The sequence below is a fragment of the Pinus tabuliformis genome, chromosome X, assembly GCF_031772625.1.
Source record: "Pinus tabuliformis cultivar Carrire ecotype Pingquan chromosome X, CPIR1, whole genome shotgun sequence".
NCBI classification, from domain to species: domain Eukaryota; kingdom Viridiplantae; phylum Streptophyta; class Pinopsida; order Pinales; family Pinaceae; genus Pinus; species Pinus tabuliformis.
The window spans coordinates 1,185,361,783-1,185,386,223 of NC_142308.1; positions in this window are offsets into that span (position 1 = coordinate 1,185,361,783).

Below are 24,441 nucleotides of genomic sequence, written 5' to 3' on the forward strand. Positions count from 1 at the left end.
TTGAATATTGATAACTGGATGGCGCTCACCATTACTACTGTTCTGATCCTTCGTCGCTCTTTCCTCTAGCGTCCCGCCTTTCACACTAGACACCCCTTAGGCAGATCCCGGTCCCGGAAACGGAACCATTTGTTGGCTTATATGGGCTTGACCTAGGTTCAGAAGAATTATTTAGGGAAACAAATCCTGCAGCTACCGGCCCTTTCGGCAACAACCCACAAAGCACGGACTGAGATCTCACTCAAGGTAGCAGGGGAGGCTACTGGAACCAGGTTTCTACACCCTTGGGATGTCTCGAATGTGGTTTGGGGCTCGCGCACTATTCTACAGCCTCACGCTACACTAGATATGCGCAGATCGGAATACCCTTATCGCGCTTATTACAGATTAAATCACTTATTACTGGTTTGATCTAGTTAAAATGGTCTTTAAGCAAACATTTATTATTTTTCATTACTTTGCGCATCAAGATTAATTCAGTTCACATGTATTCAATCGTAGCAAATGCAGAAATCATAATAGTTCATTTATCATAAAAGAATAAAGTCGCAACCAACACAGAATTCAGAAGAAACTTATATTTATTATCAATCTTCAACAATACATCCAGATCCACCCTGCGCACTCAGCTGCAGGGGTCCACGCACATAGCTGCGGACTTTCTAGGTCTTTGTGCACACAGCTTCAGAGCCTCTACCTTCTACCTTACTCTCTTGACTCAGACTTATAGACGATTTCAAGCTATTTCCTTTCAGAACCCATTACATTCCATCTTCCAAAAGAACTACTTTCCCTCATAGAGCCCCACTCTATTTATACTTTCCCTTGGCCCGCTATCCCACTGCGGGCCGACTCTATTACTATTTCTTTACATTATTTTTCGGGCGGACTACCCTTTGACTCAACCTATTATAGCTCGTGCTCCGCGCTTTCCACAAAGTATTTATCCTAATATTACCCAAAATTCTAGGCTTCGCACCACATACTTGTTCCATGGGGCTTTCGCTACCCAACACCTAGTGAAACCTGAACCAGATTGTGGGTTATGGTAAAGCTAGAATTTGTGTTACCTCGGTGGGCCTAGGAATCCCAGGATGGGATATATGGTAGAGCCTGGAAGGTGGAGTCTCGATTGTGCCTAAGAATCCTGAGATGGGATATACAGTAAAGCCTCGAGACTGGATTCTTGGTTAGGGCCTAGTGATCTAGTGTGGATTGTGGTAAATCCTAGAGACTAGGAGATAGGTGAATTCCTCACGGTGTAGGTGGAGAAATCGGTGGCATCCATGCTTGTTTTGGCCTAGTGATCTAGTGAGGATTGTGGTAAAGCCTGGTTCTATTGATGAGGGTGAGGTAGTGTAGTCTCAGGAAGCCTTGGTTGAGTTTTGGTTATGAGTCCCACATTCATGCTTGATATATGGCACGAGGGTGATTGGTTGAAAAAAATATTTGGTTCAGCCAATCTATGGTTAGGTGGTACATGGAAGTCCCAAACCTGGTTGACATATGTATTCATTAAAAAGAGTTCCTTCTACTTTGTATTTCATGTGTAAATGCACTGGTTCATATGTGGTATTTATGGCTGTTGTATCCTTGGTATTTATGTTGGTTATATGCTGATTATGGGCATGTTTTATGAAAATTATGATGTATGGATCTCATCATGTTTTCGTTAAATGAATATATGACCTAATAGATGATAATTAAACTAATGTGATAAGGCATCAATGCTTTCTTACGAATCTCATATAAGTATGAGACCCCTATGCTCAGATATGTTGTCATGACCTGTAGATTACCTGTGCACAATGTGTTCGATGAAATGTTTGTCATGGTTAGGTTTGGTTAGGTAAATTCCTTGATAAATTTTTGTGTTAGAGGCTTTGTCTTGGTGTCATTTATTGTCTTGGAAAGTCTCAACATGTTTTAGGCAGTGGTTTGGAGACTAGCCCAAAAAATGTGGCTTAAATCTTGCAGTATCTGGTATAGAACTGGCTGAAAAGGATGCAGTCTCTCCCTTGTAGGAATTGTGGGAGAAACTGAAGGGTCCCAGTCATATGCATGCCCATATCATGGGAGAGATTGGGGGTTTAGGTCATTGAAAGTCTATGTTAACTTAGGGGTTGGGTACTTGGAGTGGTAGATTAGCTCCCCAGGGTCCTGTAGCCATGAGGGAGGTCTATAAGGTGTTGGTTAGTCGGTTCCACTTCCTTAACTACACTTAGGGAGTTGAATCATATCATAGTAACTCTTCATCACTTGTTTACCCCGGTGGACTGGTTAGCTTGGGTAAATGTGGGAGGAGGGTGTTACAAAGTGGTATCAGAGCATGGTTCAACACTTGGAATGGATGGGCGGAATGTGTTTATCTTGCATAGGTTGTATATGTGCTTATTATGTATACATGGTGGTGGTCATTGTTACAGTTGTGTTTTCATGTAGAGGTTGATGATGTGGATATTGGGATGTGCTTGTCATGAATGCATGTCAGTTGTATATGCATTTATTATGCATGTTAATGTTTATATGTTGTTATGCATGTATTGTCATAGATATGATTATGTGGGTATAGTAGGTAAGACATGCATCATGAGGTCATAGTATGCAATTAGGTCATCATGATGCTATTGGTATGTTATAATGCTAATGTGTTGTCTAAGATAGAGCAGGAGATGCAAATCATCAAAGCGAGGTTGCAACAATAGACTTCGGGGTAAGAGTAGATTGTCATATAGATTCGTATGTTGGGCATGCAGGGATGTGGTTAATGGTTGTTATAAGAATTAGGGTTACTTATATAATTTCCATTCTATTTTTTTGTGGTTACATGCATGGTAGATGATAGTTGATCACTGTAGTCATATGCACATGTGTTGGATAGTCATGCATGGTAGTAACTTCTTGTTGTTTTATGTTAGTTAACTTGATAATTATGTTATATGTTTTTGATGAGTATGCTATATGTTAAATTGTTGTTATTATATGATATTTAACTTGATGATTAGGGTTATTGTATTTAATATATTGATTTTATATGTATTTTGTTAACTTGGATTGGCCTATGCAGATGGTTATGGTTACGATATTCATGTGTGAGCTAACATATTTGTGTTATGGTGTTGTACTAATCTAGACTGACTATGCATTTGCAATTGCTATGCATGAATGCCAATTGTTTATGAGTTTATGATGTGGACATGTTAGCTAGTTACTCTTATGGAAATCATGACCTTATTTATGTTTGAGTTGATATGTTGTGAAGTTATATCGTGCTAATCTAGATTGATTGTGCCGACAAGATAGCCTTCGTTGAGATACATTAAGGTATGAGTTTGCTTATGTTGTATACTTGGTGCTTGAATGTTGTATTATGTCGTTTATCTATTGTTTGAATTTTTAATTAATTGCATGACATGAGTATGTGTCTGTAAGATTTCATGAAGAAATGATCTTGTTTTAAGATGGTTGTACGAATACATATGTGTTGAGACAACTGATATGTAATTGAGAGTAAGTAGGCGATAGTTGTAGCATTATATATTATGACTGATAAATGTGAGTTGATTGTTGAGTAAGTGTTGTGCTATTCAACAACCCCCCATTTATTAATTATGGTAGTTAATATTATGTTAATAAATGGGGACCCTTTAAAAAATCCATCCAAAAAACAAAACTTAGCATTTAGGCATTTCTTTTATTTTTGGAATAAAGAAAGATATCAATTAAACCCCCCTTTTTTAGAGAACTACTGAATGCTTACCTTCCCACATACAACATGATTAAGCACCAGCAAAAGACATTTATAACCCTCCAAATCAAGTAAATGATTGAAAAAGGACTCTATGCTCGAAACTATCATAATTCTGACATAAACTAGGTCCATCTTTTTCTTCAAAAAGCTTAGTATCACATCGCATCTCACCATAAAGGACCCGCCTAAAAAGGGTTATTTTGAAACATGCGAGATGTGAAATTGTGATGGAATTATAACCTTTATCACATCGCATTTTAGGCATTCAAACGAACATTGCAAACTTACCACCAACTGATAGTGTGAAACGCGATCAAGACCTCGACCCACTCCTTAAATATATCATAAGTAAATGTTTTAGGTCCACCACTCATTAAAAAGGGTCTTTTACATACAAAAACCTGGCAAGTAGTTATGTCTTGAAACAATTAATGAGCAGCTCGCATCTCGCATCTTGCAGAAACACAACAGGAGGTAAGAAAGGTGAAAGGGAATAATGTGATATTTTGATCTGTGATATTGCTTCGCAAATCCCACAATCGCCATCATCACAGTTCAAAGACTCGCCACCCTAGAAGATTTCTTCATGTTTTACGATGCATACATTTATGAGCATTAAAGCTAAGGGATAATGAAGCATTAGTGGGCATTTGATAAGAGATAAATGCATTTATGTGTGAAAAGCCATTTAGCATGATATGATATCTTCTTACGTGCGTTCGAATAAAATTCCTTTTATCACCTTTACAAGTTATCTGTATTATTTTGTTTTATGTTCATTATCATATTTTGTGTATCCGATAGCTATTGTTCTTCACTTTCAGGGAAAATCTATAGAGCAAATTGTTGAAAACAATGGTGAAGAAAGGCAAGGCAGTCGCCTTTGAGAAGTCAGAGATGACTCCTCTATTTACGGATACTAAATGCAACAGAGAGGGAGGGACCTCTACATGGGTGGCCATGTATAATATATTGGAGGAAGAGCAAGAAATGATTCTGGAAACGAATATTACAGTTGACAAACGTGATTCCTCAGACGCTTCCATGTTAGAGACGACATGCTCATTTTTTCACCGCATAGCCGCGCGCTCAAAGATAATCCCTTATAACGACATGGTTAAATGGGTCATTGATGAAGTCGACATCTCAGACAGAGAATTCAAGACAGGAAGCCAAGAGGTTATGGGATCTTTTACCCTAGATAACCTACGACTTATGTAACACCTACCAGAGCCACAAGTCATCTACAACAAGTAGTTCATTGAGAAGTTTTCCAAAGATAATGACTGGTGGGCTCCAGTATTGTAGCAATAATGCTACAACTCCTGGGACTCCCTTCTTTAATCTTATCAACCCGGTAGTTCGTAACAAACTTGGAAGCGATGGTGTTGTATGCACAAGTACTAGCTCTTGCCGCAGCTGTCACTTGGTCAGCTGGCACAAGTCTGCTAGGAGCTTAAGCCAACTTCTATGAGCTCTAGAAGAAGCTTTTTAATTGATGGATGAAAGCTAACTCGAAGGAAGCTAATCTAATTGCAAAAAGGAAACTGAAAGTCAAAGAGAAACGCAAACCCTAGCAAACCCTAATTCTACCAGCTAGTCCTACTGATGCAAAGGAGAGCATGCAAACTACTGAAAGAGATGCCATTACTTCTATGAAGGTAAAATACATGTGTCTAGACTACCTCTATCTGAAGAAAATGTCTTTTTGTATTTTTGATTAAGTTGTTGGGATTATCATGCATGTGCTTTTAACTATTTTTGACTGTGCAGAGGTGGATCAAGGAGGAAAAAGGCTTGGAAAAGGTTGGGAAGGTTCAGAGGGGGTCTAAGGAGTCCCTAACACCCTTCTAGAGAGTTTCACAAAGTTTGGATATCAAGAAACCTCATTTGTGAGCTTCTACAGGAAGTCTGCAGGGGTTCTACAGGATGTTTCAGAATTTCTACAGGATGTTCAGAAATTCCTACAGGATGTCCTACGATTGGATTTTGGGTGATGGATGAGTGGAAGAGGATGCGTGGATGGATAGGGAGGTAGGATAGGGGTTTGTAATGACTTAGTGACAGAGAGATGAAGTGATGAGAGGGTGTGGAAAGCTAGCTTGTCTTAAAAAGGGCAGAGGAAATGGAAGGCCAAGAAGGTAGGGTGACGTGGGCAAAAGAGTAGTTGTGAGACGAGGGATCTAATTTGGAGTTGAGCAGTTGGCCTGGACGAAGCTTAGATGGATGAGAGAGTGATGGAGATGCACCGCACAGTGTAAACTTAACCAAATCATCCACGTCCTACACATAATCAAAATATTAACTAATCTATCCTAACTATTAATGAAACCAATGAACAACAACATTATTTCTAAAGAGAACCATGTGCAGTACTGAAGCAAAGAAACATTCCAAGAGGTCTGAGTGCATGGATAACTCTTACAAATGAAAACATTGCACCAAAGATTGCATGAGTAAGCAAACTAGTGTTTTTGTTGGGTAGCACTGTCTGCAATTCCAGCCCCTAGAAAGAGGTGAAAATGAGAGTGCAGGTAACCCTTTTCTGGAACTCTTATCAATTATTATCTCATTACTCTATTCTAGACATCTGAAGCAACTCTATCTTTCAACAATGACCTACTTAACCACACAACGAAATCTAACTCAACAAATTGCATTTCAAATGCATGTAAAGAAAATCATAATGCTGAAAGGAAAGATATCAATACAAAGAAGGAGGCCCTAGGCTCTCAGGTTGGGCCCAACCCCGAGAGCTATGGCTCCTCTAGAAACTCAGAGCTGAGATTAAATCTGACTACTTCTCATTAAAAAATAATAATCATAAGTCAAAAGGTATGCCAATGATGGCTACAAAAGAGCAAAAACAGAGCTGGCAGCTCGTAGTGCAGAATGTGCAACAGTTTTTCAAAAAGTCCTTTTCGAAGGCTGAAGCCTTATCATTTATACATCACGAGGCCCCAAGCTGGCCTCCTAAATCTATGGGACCTGGCTGACCAAACTGGGAGTGAATAGCTGCTTCCACAAAATCTGTTTGGCTGCCTTCTAGATCCGGTTTTGGTGGCTTTTGGAGCTCGGAGTTGGGGGTGAAGATCCCGAGGAAGGCTATTTAATGCCGTGGACAACCCCCCTACGAATCCTCAACCCCATCTTGGCTGTCTCTTAGCCCTTGTCTGCTCGGTTTTCCTCCAAGATGTGTCAAAAAACCTGAAATGAGCACGTGTTAGCCACCTAGGAATAGTTATTGCCCTTATTCGTACAAATGACATAAACATACTAAAAAATGATGCATAAGTTATGAAAAATGAAGGATTGAGCAAGGGTAGTTAGGCCAAATGAGCCCAAAATGTTACCAAATTTTGGGCTCATCATCACCCCCCAGCTAAAATGATTGCTCATCCCTGAGCAACTAATCCAGCTCCTCATCCTTCATTTCTTTCACCGCCACTCTCACATCCCAGGCTTCTGAAGTAGTATCCTCCTCACTGGCATGGAACCCAACCTTCCTTTCCACCTCTTCCCACTGCTTATGCTCTTCTTTTTCTGTGCTGCCTTCCATCAATCCAAAAAGCAAAGGTGGGCTTAGCTTGAGGCCAATCCAGCTGGCTTGGAGGTTCTGTATGGATTTCTTGTAGAGGGGCACTCGTACTAGAGCGTCCCTCATTCGAGTTGGAGTGTGATATTCCCTGATTTTGAGGCTGTGGGACAATGTGTTCCATCGGCGGGTGCAAGCATGAACACAATTGTCCCCTAATAGTCGCTCCATATCCTCGAAATGTGCTATAGCCTGAGCCTGCTGATCCATGTATTTCAATAAAGCTTGAGAGTTAGTTGCTAAGTGTTGGTGGGCCGATATCAATGCAGTGGGGTCCCCTGGCTCTGCTCTAATCAGCAGTGGCTCATGTAACTCTCGGTTCATGACCTCTTTGACCTCTGCTGCTCTCTTTTCTTCATGGTTCAACCATGAGGCAAATGCCATCAACTGCATATCTCCTACGACTGTGTTGGGATCCCATGAAGTCACATTAGGAAGGGCCAAATTATGGAGATAGAACTCCGATAGCTTGGCCTTGTCCTCTAATGAACTGCTATTGAATAACTCTGTGAACTGCTGGGGGTCTTGGATTTGGGAGATACCCCTTTGTGCCAATGCATTAATTTGGAATTGCAGCCACTGGTCCCATAGGTATAGGCCATAAGATTTGGCCGGTTGTCTACATTGTAGAGCATCCATGGCCCAACTGGCCATGCATGCCAGTTGTGCCTCTTTTTGTTGCAACTGCTGTTTGAGAGCTTGTATCTCGATTTGTGCTTGCAGTTCCCTTCCCTGTAGATGTGGGGTTAGCTCCCCAAGACCAACTTGTAGTCCTTCTTTGCCTTGAGGTTCTGCTATAGTGTCCCTTGATGCTGTGCCCCTTTCTTTCCTCTGTTCTTGTAGCTGCAGTTTGAGTTTCTCATTCTCTTCCTGTAGGAATACCCGCTAGCAGTTTCCCACGTGTTTGGCCATAGCTAATTCTCTTCGTGCCTCCTTGAGTTGTTCCTCCAAGGGGCCTATATCTGCCACTCCTTTAGATTTAGCTATCTTCATCCACGTGTGGGTTCTCACTCTTTCTTCCTCCAACGAAAAGAAAAGCGGCACTGTGAATTTCTGTGGAATAATTTTTCCAGCCTCCAAAAAGTTATAATATGAGCTCAAGCTTGGCTGGGGACTAGGTTCCGGAATATGCTCTACCTCTTCTTCCCTCAGTGGCTCTACTCCGTCTTCCCTTGGTGGTGATGCGGCTGCCTCTCCCTCCATTCTTTCGGTCTCCTTGAGCCTGGCCAATGTTTCCTGTAGAACGGCCTCAGCATCCTGTAGCGGGGGTTTTGAAGCCAGCCTGTCCATTCTCTCCTTCCAGGCAGTTGTCTTCGGGTTCCCCCGCTCATAAGTGACTGATATTTTTGAGGGGGACCTCTCCCTTGGCGAGGTAGGGGTGTCTTCTATGGTAATTGGGCTGTTGGATGGAGGTTGGGGCCTGCCTGTTTTGATTCTCACACTTCTCCTGGCTTTGAAATACAGAGGGATCTCCCTCTTTCATTTTTCCTTCAGCTTGGGAGGGGTACTAAGGGTGGCCAGCAAAGCTGTTGCCTCCCTTGCAAGGATTTCGGCTATCTTCCCCTTCTGTTTTCCTTTCTCAGGACTTCCTGTAGAAAGCCCTGTAGCGGCTGATTTCTGGTTTCCTGTAGAAGCCGTTTTTGATTTTCCTGTAGAAACTGGTGGCACCGTTTTAGCCTGTTTGGCTGAGGGTGCTTTGTCTTTTGACTTTGCTGAGGCTGCCTTCGAGGTGCCTTCACTGACGTGGACTTGTTCAGTCCTTTCCACCCTGCTCTGTAACCTTTTCTCCCTAGGTGTTAATGTGGGTTTGTCATCCTCTGTTTTGGCAACCTGGTGTTTCTCTTGTTTCCCCTTTTGTTCTTTCTTTGGTGCTTTGGCCATGGTTTCTTGGCCTTTTCCTTTCTTCTCTGTTTGAATTGGTTCCTTCTCCTCGCTGCTGGAGGAGGAGAGCTCCTCAGCCAACATTTTGATGTCACCATCCTTAGTCAAATTCTGAAAGGCTTCCCACGAGAGAGGGACGGTGTATGTGTGGAGTGCATCCTCCACGAGGAGCTTAATGAGCCCATGATGGGCTACTTAGTCTGGCGTTCCCTCTCATAATTTGGTGGCACATTCAGTCATGGACTGCAGGAGGAAGTAAGGAATACTTAACTTGTTTTCTGAGGGTAGGTCCATTTGGTGCCTAAGCTCTGAGAGCAGCCGGAAATGGTACCCATATACGATGCTGAATCGTCCTTCGCACATGATATATTTCATAATTTGGAGGCTGACCTCACTCCAGAGCAGCTGTAGGCTAGCTCTTTGAACTCCGTTCTTATCCTCTGAGAATTGCTCCTCCGGCAGAAAGAACTCCTTCTTAGCCTTCTGGCCTAGTTTTCTCTCCTCCTTATCCCATGGTACCCCCATCGGGAGATCAGTGACTCTGCTGATGAACTGTGGGGTGAGTCTGAGATTCAAACCTCTGAAATTGACAATGGCCAGCGTTTTTGATTTTGGCTTCAAAGCTCGCAGGAATTCCTCTGCCACCTCGTCATCGTAACCTTGAAGCTTGTCGCAGAACGACATCCACCGTGCACGAGAAAACAGGTCTACCACCTCAGGGTTTTCCCGTAGCTTATTTGAGTCTGTCGGTTCTTTCCTGATGAACCCACCCGGCATGGTGAAAGCTTGTTGTGTTAGCCGGGGCTGGCTGGCATGTATCAAAAGATGGACCTTTGGGATTTCCTTAGACAGAGCGCAGAATTACGCCTCTGTCAAGCACACAGTTTGTGAATTCACGACTATCTACAGGTGAGCCTTGACAGTGGCTCAATTATGAACCAAATCCTGTAGAGAACCCCGCATATACACTACAACGACAATTCTCATGCAGAAGTAAGACGACGCTTGCAAATTCATGCGCAGACTGTAGTTCTACTTTTTTAGGACATCGACTTCGCCACCCTTCGAACCAATTTCATGGGAGGACTAGGTTCAGGCTTACCTCATTCCAACTTGCCACCTTTGATGTGAATAGATTAATTTCCTCCGTAGAGGTGAGCTTCCTGTAGCGTAGCTTCCTGTAGAAGTCGCGCACGGGTTCTGGAGAGCGCGTCAGTGGTTCTGGACCTTCTATGTAGCCACCAGACATTTGAACAAGCCGAGGACTCAGAGTAACAGTCTTCAGGGAATTTCGGATGCTTACTCGACTGCAAAGTGGTTGATGATAAATGAGTGGAGTGCCATATGCGATCTAACCGGTGGATTTGAATCCCTGCGGAACTCGTGTCGCGGGGGTGAGCTGTCCCTGCCAGACCGTTGGATGACGTCACCTATTATCATCCCACTGTAAGTCTGCCTGACCGCCGAATCATTCCCTGCATATCTACCGCCGCCATTTCTGTTAGATCGCCGCTTCTCCCCGACTGGACGCTTCCCACGTGTCCATTTCCTGTCTTGTTTGACACAACCAACACTTTCCGAATCGGATGAGACCATCGGACTGGTCGTGGTGGCCAGTTGAATGGCTACTCGACTGGCTCAACCCATTCATTTCCATACTCACACACATTTTAGAGCATTGTTCATGTAATTTGATGAAAAAGGGTGAGGCACTTACCTGTGCGGCCGCGACGTTATTTTCAGGCTTCAGGACGCGGGTGACAGATCCGCTTGCTGCTGCTTCATGCACAGGCATGGGAGTTCCTTCTTGCCGACTGCTGCTGGTTACGAGACCGGTTACCTGGCTGTGGATGGTGCATGTGCCTGCTCTATGAGTTGCAGGTGCCTTCATGGTGTATGCTCTAGTCGGATCAACTGCTACAGGATTCCTGTAGGATATCCTGTAGCCGTTTCTCCTCCTCGGGTGCATGCCGAAATGGTGGAATCACGGTCACGGTCGCAGGGTCCTCGGATGGCTTTGATAAGTAGCGCAGGGGGCCTCTGTATACTTTATTCCATTTGAGAATTGTTTCTTCTGAGAATCCAACGTTCTGATTTGGCTGTGCAGGTATTTCCATTGCATGGCAACAGGGGTGGTAGAAGGAGGCGACAGCAGTGGGTGATGGAGAAAAAAATTGGTTTGCATGCCTCCGTATTGGACTTCGGGCTTCAAATTCTTCCACACAGTCGGTCTTGGGCCGTCCAAAGATTCTACAGGAAGTTTCCTGTAGAGATACAGAACTTCCTGTAGAAAGTCCTGTAGCTTCCTGTAGAAGGCTAAACTGTGATCAAATCGTGCCCAGACCTTGGAAGCGATGAGTGTTTCTGGAGGGAGTGCTGGTGAGGTCACCTGGTAGCATAGTAGGGACCCTTTTCCTTGAGTTGAGAGACCTCTTTTTCTGCATGGAATACCTGCAACCTGCATGAATTGTCAAATCTTGAGCCTGTTTTCCTGTTTCTTTGTTTGTTTTTTTCTTTCTTCCTTTCCTTTTCTCTTTTTTTTTTTTTTTTTTTTTTTTTTTGAAAGACAGCAGGGGCGCCTCCGTGAGGTTTTCACCCTTACCATCTGCCTTGGGCGCCTCAGAGAGGTTTTCACCCAAGGGTCTTTTTTTATTCAAAATTTTTTAGAAAGACAGCAGGAGCGCCTCAATGAGGTTTTCACCCCTACCATTTGCCTTGGGAGCCTCAGAAAGGTTTTCACCCAAGGATCTTTATTATATATATATATATATTTTTTTTTTTTGATGTTCAGGGTATGCCCAAAACAGAGGCAGAACCCTTCTCTATGACCAACACTGATTTTTCCACAGTTTTGATGAATTCCTGCCTTGAAAGAGGTTTTCTGTAGATCTTTAGTCGATGCCCATTGATGAGCATGGGGATGGCTTCCTCATCAATGGTCCGAATAAGAACAGACCCATTGTCATTACACTTTTCCACTGCATATGGTCCCAACCATCTTGTTCTCAGCTTCCCCTTGAAATCCTTATGTCTGGAATCGTACAATAGCGCCCAATCTCCCAGCTAGAATTGCTTGTCATTGAGGTGTTGGTCATGCCATACCTTCCTCTGAAGTTGAACCACTTCTGAGTGGAGAAGGGCCTGCATTCGGTGCTCGTCCAACCCATTCAGCTGCAATAACCTTTCTTGTTGGGCATGGCTGAGATCTAGGTCCAGCTGAGCTGCCATCCTCAAGGTGTTGTACTCGAACTCAATTGATAGCCAAGCTCTCTTCCCATAGACCAGCTCATAAGGTGTGAAGCCGGTTGTGGTCTTCCAAGTGGTGTTGTAAGCCCAAGTGGCCTCAACCAGGCGATCTGCCCAATCTTTTCTACTGCTGCTCACCACCTTAGTCAAGATCCCTTCCAATGCTCTATTGGTGACTTCCACCTGCCCATTTGCTTAAGGATGATAGGGGGTGGAAGTCCTATGCTTGATTTTGTGATGAGCGAGTAGGTCTTCAATTAAGTTGGAGGTGAATTGGCTTCCTTGATCGGTGACTAACTCTCTTGGGTAGCCAAATTTGTAGAAGATGTTTTCTCTTAAGAACTCGGCCACCTTTTCTTCTGTCGCTGCTTTGATTGCCTTGGTTTCTGCCCACTTTGTCAGGTAGTCTGTGCACACAATGATGTAAGACCTTTGCCTCGAAGGAGGATTGATTGGACCCACAAAATCCATACCCCACTTCTCAAATGGCTTAAGAGTCACTTGAGGTTGGAGAGGCATTTCGTCCCTTGGAGTCGGTTTCCCCATCCTTTGGCATCGGTCACATTGGCTGATATACCTTCTGACATCTTGATGAAGCGTGGGCCAATAGTAGCCTGCCTGTAGGATTTTGAAGGCAGTCCTTTTGGCTGCAAAATGTCCTCCACAAGGCCCGTCATGACAAGTTAGGAGGATATCAAAGACTTCCTCCTCCCTTACACAACGCCTTAAGATCTGATCAGGGCCAAGCTTGAACAGGTTGCCCCCGATCCAAGTGAATGAGGCACTCTTCCTTACGATTCTGCTCTTCTCTCTTGAGGATAGGTGCGGAGGGAACTGTGCCAAGACAAGGTAGTTTGCTATATCAGCAAACCATGGAGAGAGTACTAAGATAGCAAACAGATGTTCATCTGGCATCTGGTCATCCACTGTTCCATCCTCACCTGCAGGTAAATCCAATCTAGACAAGAAGTCAGCAACAACATTTTCTTTACCTGGTTTGTCAACGATAGTCAAATCAAACTGCTGCAACAAAAGTAACCATCTAATAATACGAGCATTCACATCTGGTTTATTCATTAAATATCTAATTGCAGCATGATCAGTATGTACAAATGTTTGATAGCCAGTGATATAATGTCGGAACTTGTTCAGTGCATGGACCACGGCCAAGAATTCTTTCTCAGTTATAGTATAGTTTAGTTCTGCCTTGGATAAGTTTTTGCTGACAAAGTATATGGCGTATGGAAGTTTTTGTTCAACTTGTCCTAAGGCTGCCCCTATGGCTTTGTTCGAGGCATCAGTGTGGATGTGGAAAGGTAGGGCCCAATTTGGACCTCTCAAGATTGGGGCAGACACCAACTTATCCTTTAATTCATTCAGAGACTTCTGACAATCGTCAGTCCATTTAAACTCAACATCTTTTGCCAAGAGGCCAAACAATGGCGAGGATAGCTTGCTGAAGTCTTTAATGAATCTCCTATAATACCCTGCTAAACCTAAGAAACTTCGAACATCTCTTACCTTCTGAGGAGGTGGAACCTTTTTGATGAGAGAAATTTTGTTAGGATCCACCTGTAACCCTTGGTGAGAAATGGTATGTCCTAGCACGGTCCCTTCAGTCATCAAGAATTCACACTTTTCAGGACTAAGGGACAGGTTCATCTCAATGCACTTGGTTAGGACTTTTCCCAGATTGGACAATGCTTCCTGGAAGTTGGACCCATAAGGAGTGAAGTCATCCATATAGATTTCCACCGAATCATGGACCAGCTCAGAAAAGATGCTCAAGACGGCTCTTTGGAAGGTGGCAGGAGCGTTGCATAGTCTAAAGGGAAGAACTCGGTAAGCAAAGGTACCCCAAGGACAAGTGAAGGTGGTCTTATCTTGGTCTTCCGGGTTGATTTGGATCTGATTATACCCGCTAAACCCATCTAGGAAAGAGAAAAACTTCTTTCCCGCCAGTCCATCCAACACTTGATCTATGAAGGGTAGATGAAAGTGGTCTTTCTTGGTGGCTTTGTTCAGTTCTCGATAGTCCACATAGATTCTCCACTTCCCGTTTTTCTTGGGAACCAACACCAGAGGGGACACCCATTCGCTATCCGAGATGGGGTAAATGAATCCTGCATCCAACAGTTTTTGCAATTCTTCCTTGACGATGTCCTTAAGGGCTAGATTCATTCTCCTTTGGGGTTGCCTAACCGGTTTACAATCTTCTTTGATGTAGATGTGATGGGTACAGACCGAAGGATGGACTCCTTTCATCTCCTTATAGCTCCAAGCAAAAGCATCTAGATGACTGGCCAACAGACTACACAGCTCCTTTTCCTGGGAAGGAGATAGGGAGGAGCTGATCTTTAACGTTCTCTCGGGGCCAAACTCCACATTTTTTACTCTGGGAGTGACTGGATTGGTCACACAAAGGTCCACTAAGGTGCTGGCTTGGGCATCCTCCACCAATTTCTCTAAGGACAATGCACTGGGAGGTGGATTCTGAATCAAGGTCTCAATCAAATCATCCTCGGTTGGGGGACCTCCCCTAGTGGTGTCTAGGGTGCACAAGGGTGCAGAGTACACCTCATCCTCTTCTCCTTCCTCCAACCAAAGTGGTAAGTCATGCTCTAATAAGGGTTGGGCAGGAGGGTATAGGACTAGCTGCTTGGACATAGGACCATTTTTGATGGTCATGTTTCCTGCACGGCAGCTTATGTAAGCATCCGTAGTGGCTAACCAAGGCCTTCCCAAAATAAGGGGGTATCTAGTAAGCTTTGCATTTGGTTGAAGAACCAAGAAGTCTGCAGGGTATTCCCAAGAGTCAACCGAGACCAAGACATCCTCCACAATCCCTTCGGGAGTCACGGTGGAGCGATCTGCTAGCTGCAGGACTGTCGAGGTTTTTCTTAAGGAACCCTGAAGGTTGAGTTTGAGCATAGTATCTCTGGTCATCACATTAATGGCAGCCCCTAAATCAATCAAAGTGTGGGGTATGATGGTGCCATTGATGTGGACATCAACTACAGGACTCCCAGGATCCAAATACTTTGGGTAGATTACTTGCCCCAACATAAGATCAGACAGTTGTCCTATGACATTGATGGTTGAGGCGTCTCTTTTTCGCCTGCCTGGGTGTCTGAAACACTTTTCCTTAACCAGCCTGTTGTATATCGGTACATCCTTGATGGCCTGGAGAAGGGGTATTTTCACACACAACTGTTTGAGTTCTCCCAGAAGCTCATCCTCCTCTGGGTTGGGTTGTGTGGTTGCTGTTAGTCTCTCAGGAAAGGGTGGAATGGCTTTTGGTTCACTTTCCTGTTTATCTTCCTCGTCCTCTGGGGGAGGAGGTTGACGATCCGGAAGAGTCTTTCCAGATCGCAGGTTGATCTCCTGGATCTCCACAGCATAGGTAGGGCATGATGTTTCCCCAGTATATACCTGCTGGGCCTGTCGGTTGTTGGGGTTCGGGTTCGGTTGAGCAGGCATTTGGGGTTGTCTTGGAGGAGTAGGAGGTAATGGTTGTGGTTGAGCTGGTGGTGGAGGCAAAATGGCGGGAGGAGTATTGTACTGGGGCCTCCACCCCGGTTGAGGTGCATTCCACTGAGGCTGTGGCTGGGCATGTGAGTGAAACGAATGAGTAGTGGGCTGAGTATGGTACTGAGGTGGGTAAGACCATGGAGGAGGCACAGACCAGGAAGGATGAGCAGGGGGACCCCAGGAAGGCATAGGAGTAGATTGGTTGGGGCTATAATAAGCTTGGGATGTCCCTTGCATCCCCTATTGGTAAGGTCTAGGTCCATGTGGCCTCCTTTGGTTGAGGAAATAGAGAGGTTCAGTGGGCGCTTCCGTCCCTTGGTACATGGATTTAAGCCCAGGTAAGGTTGGACATTGGTTTGTGGGGTGGTCCTCCTCACAAATGAAACATACCTCTACCGAATGTAATGGGCACTCGTTCTTAGGGTGCTTCCTTGTACACCTAGGGCAGAAGATAGCCAAAGCCCTCTCAGCTTCCTCTTTCTTCTGCTGGATTCAGAATGTATCAAGTTGCATGGCAATGGTCTATCTCACCTCACTCTTGAGGTCCTCTAATTGATTTGCAAACTCATGTTTGGAGAAAGGAATACTTGCTGAGAGGAGGTTTCCTCTACCTCTTTTCTGGGCTGCCCTAGAGTGGTTTCTAAACACAGTATTTATATCCTCATAAGGTAGTTGGTAAATATCTCCTCCAGCTAGCATGTGAAGGGTATCTAAAAGGTCTTCAGGGACTCCTCGGAGCAGGACCAACTTGAGAGATTCAGGGTCAAGTGTGCACCTGGTCTGTTTATAGCTAAGTTGGAACCTTTCCTCGTAATATTCTAAAGACTTATCATTCCCCATGGTCATCCGAAAGATTTCTCCCTTGGCTTCCTTGGATCTACAGTAGTCCTGATATTTGGTATTGAAAGCTTGCTGCATCTGAGCCCAAGTGGTGATACTGTTCCCAAGTAAGCCCATCAACCAGCGTAATGCTGCATCCTTAAGGGTAGAGGGGAAGAGTTTCAGTTTTTGCTCATCTTCGGTATAGTCATAGGTTCGACAAAGGATAGCAAACTCAAATAGGAAGGTATCAGGGTCTTCAGTAGTCAGTCCATGGAAGTGAGGTAAAGCAGAGGGGCTTATGTTTTTCATTTTCATGTCTCCATTGGTCTCTCGGATGGGGAAGGCACCTTCTATTCTCTCATCTTCTCTCCTATTGTCAGCCATGGCTTCAGATGGAGTGTTCTCTAACTCTTCTTCTATTATAGGATCTTCGTATATCTCAGGAGGCTCGCCTATAGGTTCTTCTGGATCACTATCACCAAAGAAGAGAGAAGGGTGACTCAGTGACGTGGTGGGGGTGTTGGGTAAGAATTTGCCTGTTTTATCTCGATTTCTACGAGGCATGAAATGGAAAGACTTTTGATTGTTTTTGTTCTTTTTTCTGGTACCTGCAAAACTAAAATAGATTGAACTGCAACTAACTATCTTGCTGAAATGGAAATGCGGAATTGAAATGAAAGCATGAAAGAACTAATCTATTTTGCTCAAATGAAATTGCAGGAATGAAATGCTAGGCTACGCTTGCGGAATTGAAATGCTAATCTACGCTTGCAGAAATGAAATTGTGGAATTGAAATGCTAATCTATGAAAGCAGGAAATGTCTATGCTACTTTTGCGGAAAGGAAATTGCAGAATGGAAATGAAATAAACTACTTAGCAGAAGGCGAGAGTAGGAAAATAGAAGAAAAGCAACAATCACCAATACTCTGACGCTTCCCCGGCAACGGCGCCAAAAATATGGTGGGCTCCAGTATTGTAGCAATAATGCTACAACTCCTGGGACTCCCTTCTTTAATCTTATCAACCCGGTAGTTCGTAACAAACTTGGAAGCGACGGTGTTGTATGCACAAGTACTAGCTCTTGCCGCAGCTGTCACTTGGTCAGCTGGCACAAGTCCACTAGGAGCTTAAGCCAACTTCTATGAGCTCTAGAAGAAGCTTTTTAATTGATGGATGAAAGCTAACTCGAAGGAAGCTAATCTAATTGCAAAAAGGAAATTGAAAGTAAAAAAGAAACGCAAACCCTAGCAAACCCTAATTCTACCAGCTAGTCCTACTGATGCAAAGGAGAGCATGCAAACTACTGAAAGAGATGCCATTACTTCTATGAAGGTAAAATACATGTGTCTAGACTACCTCTATCTGAAGAAAATGTCTTTTTGTATTTTTGATTAAGTTGTTGGGATTATCATGCATGTGCTTTTAACTATTTTTGACTGTGCAGAGGTGGATCAAGGAGGAAAAAGGCTTGGAAAAGGTTGGGAAGGTTCAGAGGGGGTCTAAGGAGTCCCTAACACCCTTCCAGAGAGTTTCACAAAGTTTGGATATCAAGAAACCTCATTTGTGAGCTTCTACAGGAAGTCTGCAGGGGTTCTACAGGATGTTTCAGAATTTCTACAGGATGTTCAGAAATTCCTACAGGATGTCCTACGATTGGATTTTGGGTGATGGATGAGTGGAAGAGGATGCATGGATGGATAGGGAGGTAGGATAGGGGTTTGTAATGACTTAGTGACAGAGAGATGAAGTGATGAGAGGGTGTGGAAAGCTAGCTTGTCTTAAAAAGGGCAGAGGAAATGGAAGGCCAAGAAGGTAGGGTGACGTGGGCAAAAGAGTAGTTGTGAGACGAGGGATCTAATTTGGAGATGAGCAGTTGGCCTGGACGAAGCTTAGATGGACGAGAGAGTGATGGAGATGCACCGCACAGTGTAAACTTAACCAAATCATCCACGTCCTGCACATAATCAAAATATTAACTAATCTATCCTAACTGTTAATGAAACCAATGAACAACAACGTTATTTCTAAAGAGAACCATGTACAGTACTGAAGCAAAGAAACATTCCAAGAGGTCTGAGCGCATGGATAACTCTTACAAATGAAAACATTGCACCAAAGATTGCATGAGTAAGCAAACTAGTGTTTTTGTTGGGTAGCACTGTCTGCAATTCCAGCCCCTAGAAAGAGGTGAAAATGAGAGTGCAGGCAACCCTTTTCTGGAACTCTTATCAATTCTTATCTCATTACTCTATTCTAGACATCTGAAGCAACTCTATCTTTCAACAATGACCTACTTAACCACACAACGAAATCTAACTCAACAAATTGCGTTTCAAATGCATGTAAAGAAAATCATAATGCTGAAAGGAAAGATATCAATACAAAGAAGGAGGCCCTAGGCTCTCAGGTTGGGCCCAACCCCGAGAGCTATGGCTCCTCTAGAAACTCAGAGCTAAGATTAAATTTCACTGCTTCTCATTAAAAAATAATGATCATAAGTCAAAAGGTATGCCAATGATGGCTACAAAAGAGCAAAAACAGAGCTGGCAGCTCATAGTGCAGAATGTGCAACAGTTTTTCAAAAAGTCCTTTTCGAAGGCTGAAGCCTTATCATTTATACATCACGAGGCCCCAAGCTGGCCTCCTAAATCTATGGGACCTGGCTGACCAAACTGGGAGTGAACAGCTGCTTCCACAAAATCTGTTTGGCTGCCTTCTAGATCCGGTTTTGGTGGCTTTTGGAGCTCGGAGTTGGGGGTGAAGATCCCGAGGAAGGCTATTTAATGCCATGGACAACCCCCCTACGAATCCTCAACCCCATCTTGGCTGTCTCCTAGCCCTTGTCTGCTCGGTTTTGCTCCAACATGTGTCAAAAAACCTGAAATGAGCACGTGTTAGCCACCTAGGAATAGTGACTGCCCTTATTCGTACAAATGACATAAACATACTAAAAAATGATGCATAAGTTATGAAAAATGAAGGATTGAGCAAGGGTAGTTAGGCCAAATTAGCCCAAAATGTTACCAAATTTGGGGCTCATCAACGACGACCTAGCAGACTGCACCCAGGCTTGGTCAAATAATGAGGAAAAAATCAAGAAAGACAAAAATGGTATGTACACTACTTCGTCTATTTCTCCCCCTCATAGTTTTGCAGCAGCCATGCTATGTAGACTATTTTGCAAACACGATAGTACTAAATTCTCCCCAGAGTGGTTACCGTTAATAGATGTAGCTGTTAACGCAACTGTAATGAATTGGGCACAAATTTTGTTTGGCAATTTAGCATAAACAATAATCAAGTATAGAAGGAAAATAAGTATTGCTTCGAGGGTTTACCCTCCATTTTTTATGAGCGCCTATATAATGGATGCAATTTGTTTTGGTTCGAAATTCCCTATCATGGGATGGAAGTGGACTGTTCAAAATCCACTTCCCATTCACATATACCATAAGGACATGTGGGAATCCAAATTTCAACCACATGTTTTCAAGATTTGTCATGGAGTTATGCTCCCTATTCACAAGTGGCTTTATAACCAAGATGCCCCTAGGTTTTCCTAAGAAGCTGAAGTAGATATCCTCCCGATGGCCATATGGTTTGGGGAGGAAACATTTATGTATATCAGGGTATTTGGCAGCATCACCTCCCCCCATGTCCTCCCATACTATGTTCCAGACAAATTGATGGCTAGAGAGATAGCCTATCAAACAACTAGTGAGGGAGGGATGAGCAAGACATTAAAGGAATAAAAAAAGGCCATCTAGCCTACATTCCCTTTATAGTGTGGAGCATTTTCATTACACGACCTAGGGCGTGCATTTAAATAAGCATAGAACATGTTATCTCCGTCATTATCTAAATTCCCTGGAAGGCAATATGACTCGTTCAGCACTGTCGAAAATTTCACCACTTTGGTGAAAATAAAAGTATTTAGTAATGAGGAAGATGCCTTTGATGACATCTTTTTGCAGAAAAACATCTTCACAGAGGTGAAGCATATGGCACAACTACTTTTTGACTGTGAAGATCTGGAAAACTTTTACAGATACAGAGAAAGGAGGTTATCAAAGGTCCCATTGGACCAATTATTGATTAAACCAATAAGGGAGCCTACTCCTAGTGTAAGTATAGAAGGTGACTCTACTGAAAATCCTAAAACTGATTCTAGAGCAAAATCCAAAGAGAAATATACTAGGGAATCAGAGAAGTCATCACAAAATGGGAAAATCAGAAGCATGGAGTCAGTGAAGGATATAGCCCAATCTACACAGAAGATAGCTAAAGCAACTTTAGTTAGCAAGTAGGCTGAAATCCATGCCACCTCCACACAACCAATAAAACCACTGATAATTGATTTAGAGGAAGGATGGGAAAATTTTAATCAAAGGCTCAACACAAAGGAACAAACGACATAGTTGCAAACTCCACGATAGAGAACAACTCAGGAAATTACAGCAGAAGAGATTGTAAATGCTCGAGAGGTAGAACACATCCCTGTTACCCGCACCTCTTAAATAGTTTTGAGAATAGAAGAGATTCCCCCTCTAGATGTGTTTTATAGCCCACAACATAAGCCCGTGGTGAAAAGACAAAGAAATAAAAGGAAGTTGGACTCCACAACTGCTACTACCCCTAAAAATGAACCCATGGATGTTCTCTGGAAAGACTCACCCGTCGACCCGTCTGCGAATCTTACTAGACTCTCAGAGTTTGCAGGTGCCTACGCTACAACGACCATGGACAAAGAAACAAAAGTACAAATGTTTCTTAAATAAAAAGAAGATAAAATTATGTCGTTTGAGCAACAACTATAGTAAGAAAAATCTGACCAGCAGGCAGAGATACAGTTAGCTAAGCTACAACGGGAATTCGAGTAGATGCAAATAGAAAATCGAACTAGCTTAGCCAAGAAGGAAGCACAAATACATGCAATAATTGATCTACACAAAGATGATCCAAAAATTGATCAGTTTGTTACTGAAGCACTCGGTCTTAACTCCCAGCTGATGCACCAAAAAGAATTATTGTGCCAGAAGATTTCGCAATGGAACTCTTATTGTGAAACAAGCGACAAATTGACAAGTCAATTCATGGAAATAAGACTTGAATATGATGATAAAGAATACAAAATATGAGAGGAAAGCCAACTTATCTAAACTACAAGAGTCACATAAAGAAATCTTATTTTCAAGCTGGGATTCTTGACTAAAAGAAGCAGAAAAGGCAACAACAGACATGGCAGCAGCAACAAACAGTGTCATAGAAAATATCAATGAAAATTTACATAGTGCCAACCTTGTGGCAGAATCCATTCCAAGTTTTCTTCCTAATGTGAAACAACTTGAACTACATTGGAAACATGCAACAAAAGAAAAAGCAGAAGAAATAAGGCAAACGATCAAGTTAAACTAGGAAGCATATTGGCAACATTTGGTAAAACCTCACAGCCAATGGATGACCCTGTGATGCTTAACCACTTCTACGAAGAAAATGGTGCCAACACTGACCAATGCCGCATTCACTAGAAAGTTGAAAGCTAAAGTTGGCCAACCAACACAGCTCAAGCCCATGATGGACATTTGCGATCTGAAAGTTCAAGTGCAGGATAGCTAGTCACCATGTTTATTTCTATTTTGATTTTATTTTTGCATAATTTGAGGTAGGTCGTTTAAACCTCCTCAACTATTTTTGTAATAATCTATTTTTAGTTTTATAGTTTAAGTATTTAAACCCTTCTCATGCATTTAGAGAGGGGTCCAAAATTTTTATCAGAAACAGTCTTCAAAACATGCACTTATGTCCCTTTGAGGAAGTTCTGGTGAAATTAATGGAACATGATTTATTTTTATCTGATTTAGCATCTTCTATTGAAATTGCACTTTTGTACTCTTAGATGGTGTTAAATGGATTGAAGATAGATCAATATTATTGAAGCACATGAGTAGGACATGTTATAAATGGTACTTTTATCTCGTAATCCTTTTTACTTATGTATTAAGAAATGATTTCTTTTCGAATTGTTTATGTATGAAAGTCTAAATCTTGATTGCCATTATTTCACTTCTATATGATGATGATCTATATTTTATGCTGAATACAAGAATAATTCCTTATGTGATATATCTTTCACAATTGTTTCGGCTAAATTTTTATACGAAACGATTATTGTTAAAACAAATTCATTTCTCATTGAAATTAAATGATCTTTATTATGAATTGTTTTCAGACATTTTTGTAGATGGCATACACCAATTTAATCCTGGGTAGAGTTATAATTAGATAGTGTTTAAATTAGGATAAAATGCATGTGATTTTTAGTTTAGATTAGATTACTTCTAGCTCAGAAATTAATTCAAAACCTCACATATCACCCCATTAGAACAATCATTAAATAGATTGGGAGACTGGTCCCATTATCCCCAGTCGGAGCCACTACTCCAAACGGAAAAGGAGCTACCAACCAAGGTCCGGACCAAGTGGTTTTCCCCCATGTTGAAGCAATGATTTTTGAGGCTTCAATAGTATGACATGGTTGTTAGACTTGGTAAAGGTTGATTTCAAATTCATAGACAAGATGCCTTGATTTGTGGAACATGTGACTAACATGTGTGAACAATTATAGGGCAACATGCTTGGTATTAGCATGACAAGGTAATAGTTGAATTGTTTATATAACTAATAGTGGGGTGATGTGACAGTACATAGTAAGACTTGATTGCAGCAAGGTAAACAAGTAAAATAAGGGAATCGGGTGAGGATTCCTTTGCCTATATTTGGAAACCGTAATTCGAAACGAATGAATGCTTTCAATACATAAAGTCTTCTTAACCTAGATTTGTCTCACATTATGTGGATATATGTTATATTCCTAAACATGTATTTCACATATATATTAGCTAGTTTCTAGTTATATTTGGGTTCATTGAGAGAATTGGAATCCCTTGAGGAATGATATGTGTAGGTGTACAACGTGGGAACATGCTTGGCACAACAAGGTAACATAACTGATATATTTTAATGTTTACTTATGCACTAAAAATTATGTGTTTATGGAAGTATGATGCATGGGATTGCATGGAAAAAGAGACTGCCATGAAATATTGAAGAAGGTTCAGGTTGAATTTTCCTTGGAGGCATAGGGAACCCATGGGGTTGAGTCATGGTGTTTGTTGGAAGTTTTGTTCCTTCAGTAATTTGTGATTTGTTTGAGCTTGATTTATGGGGTTTGATTGCATTTGGTGCAAGGCCTTGCCACTTAATTTTTGATGTCATAATTCTATTGGTTTTCATGGTTTTCACTTGCTTTCTTGTTGGTGTTTCCTTTTATGTTTTGAGAGTATTGGGAAATGGTTGGGAAAGAGGAAATTTAATGGAGCTTGGGAAGAGATAAATGAAACTCAACAGGTGATGTAAGGCCTGGATGAATCTCAGTGCATATATAAGGGAAGTTGAAGGCAAGAATATGACAGTCAGTTTGACTGGTTGGGTCCATTGTGGTAAATGGATGGTGGCCGTACACAAATGAGAAAAGTAATTAGGAAAGGTAAAGTAAATGGATTGGAGGTGTCAGGTGCCTTGGCTATGTTGGGAATCGTTGTTCTCAATCTTGTG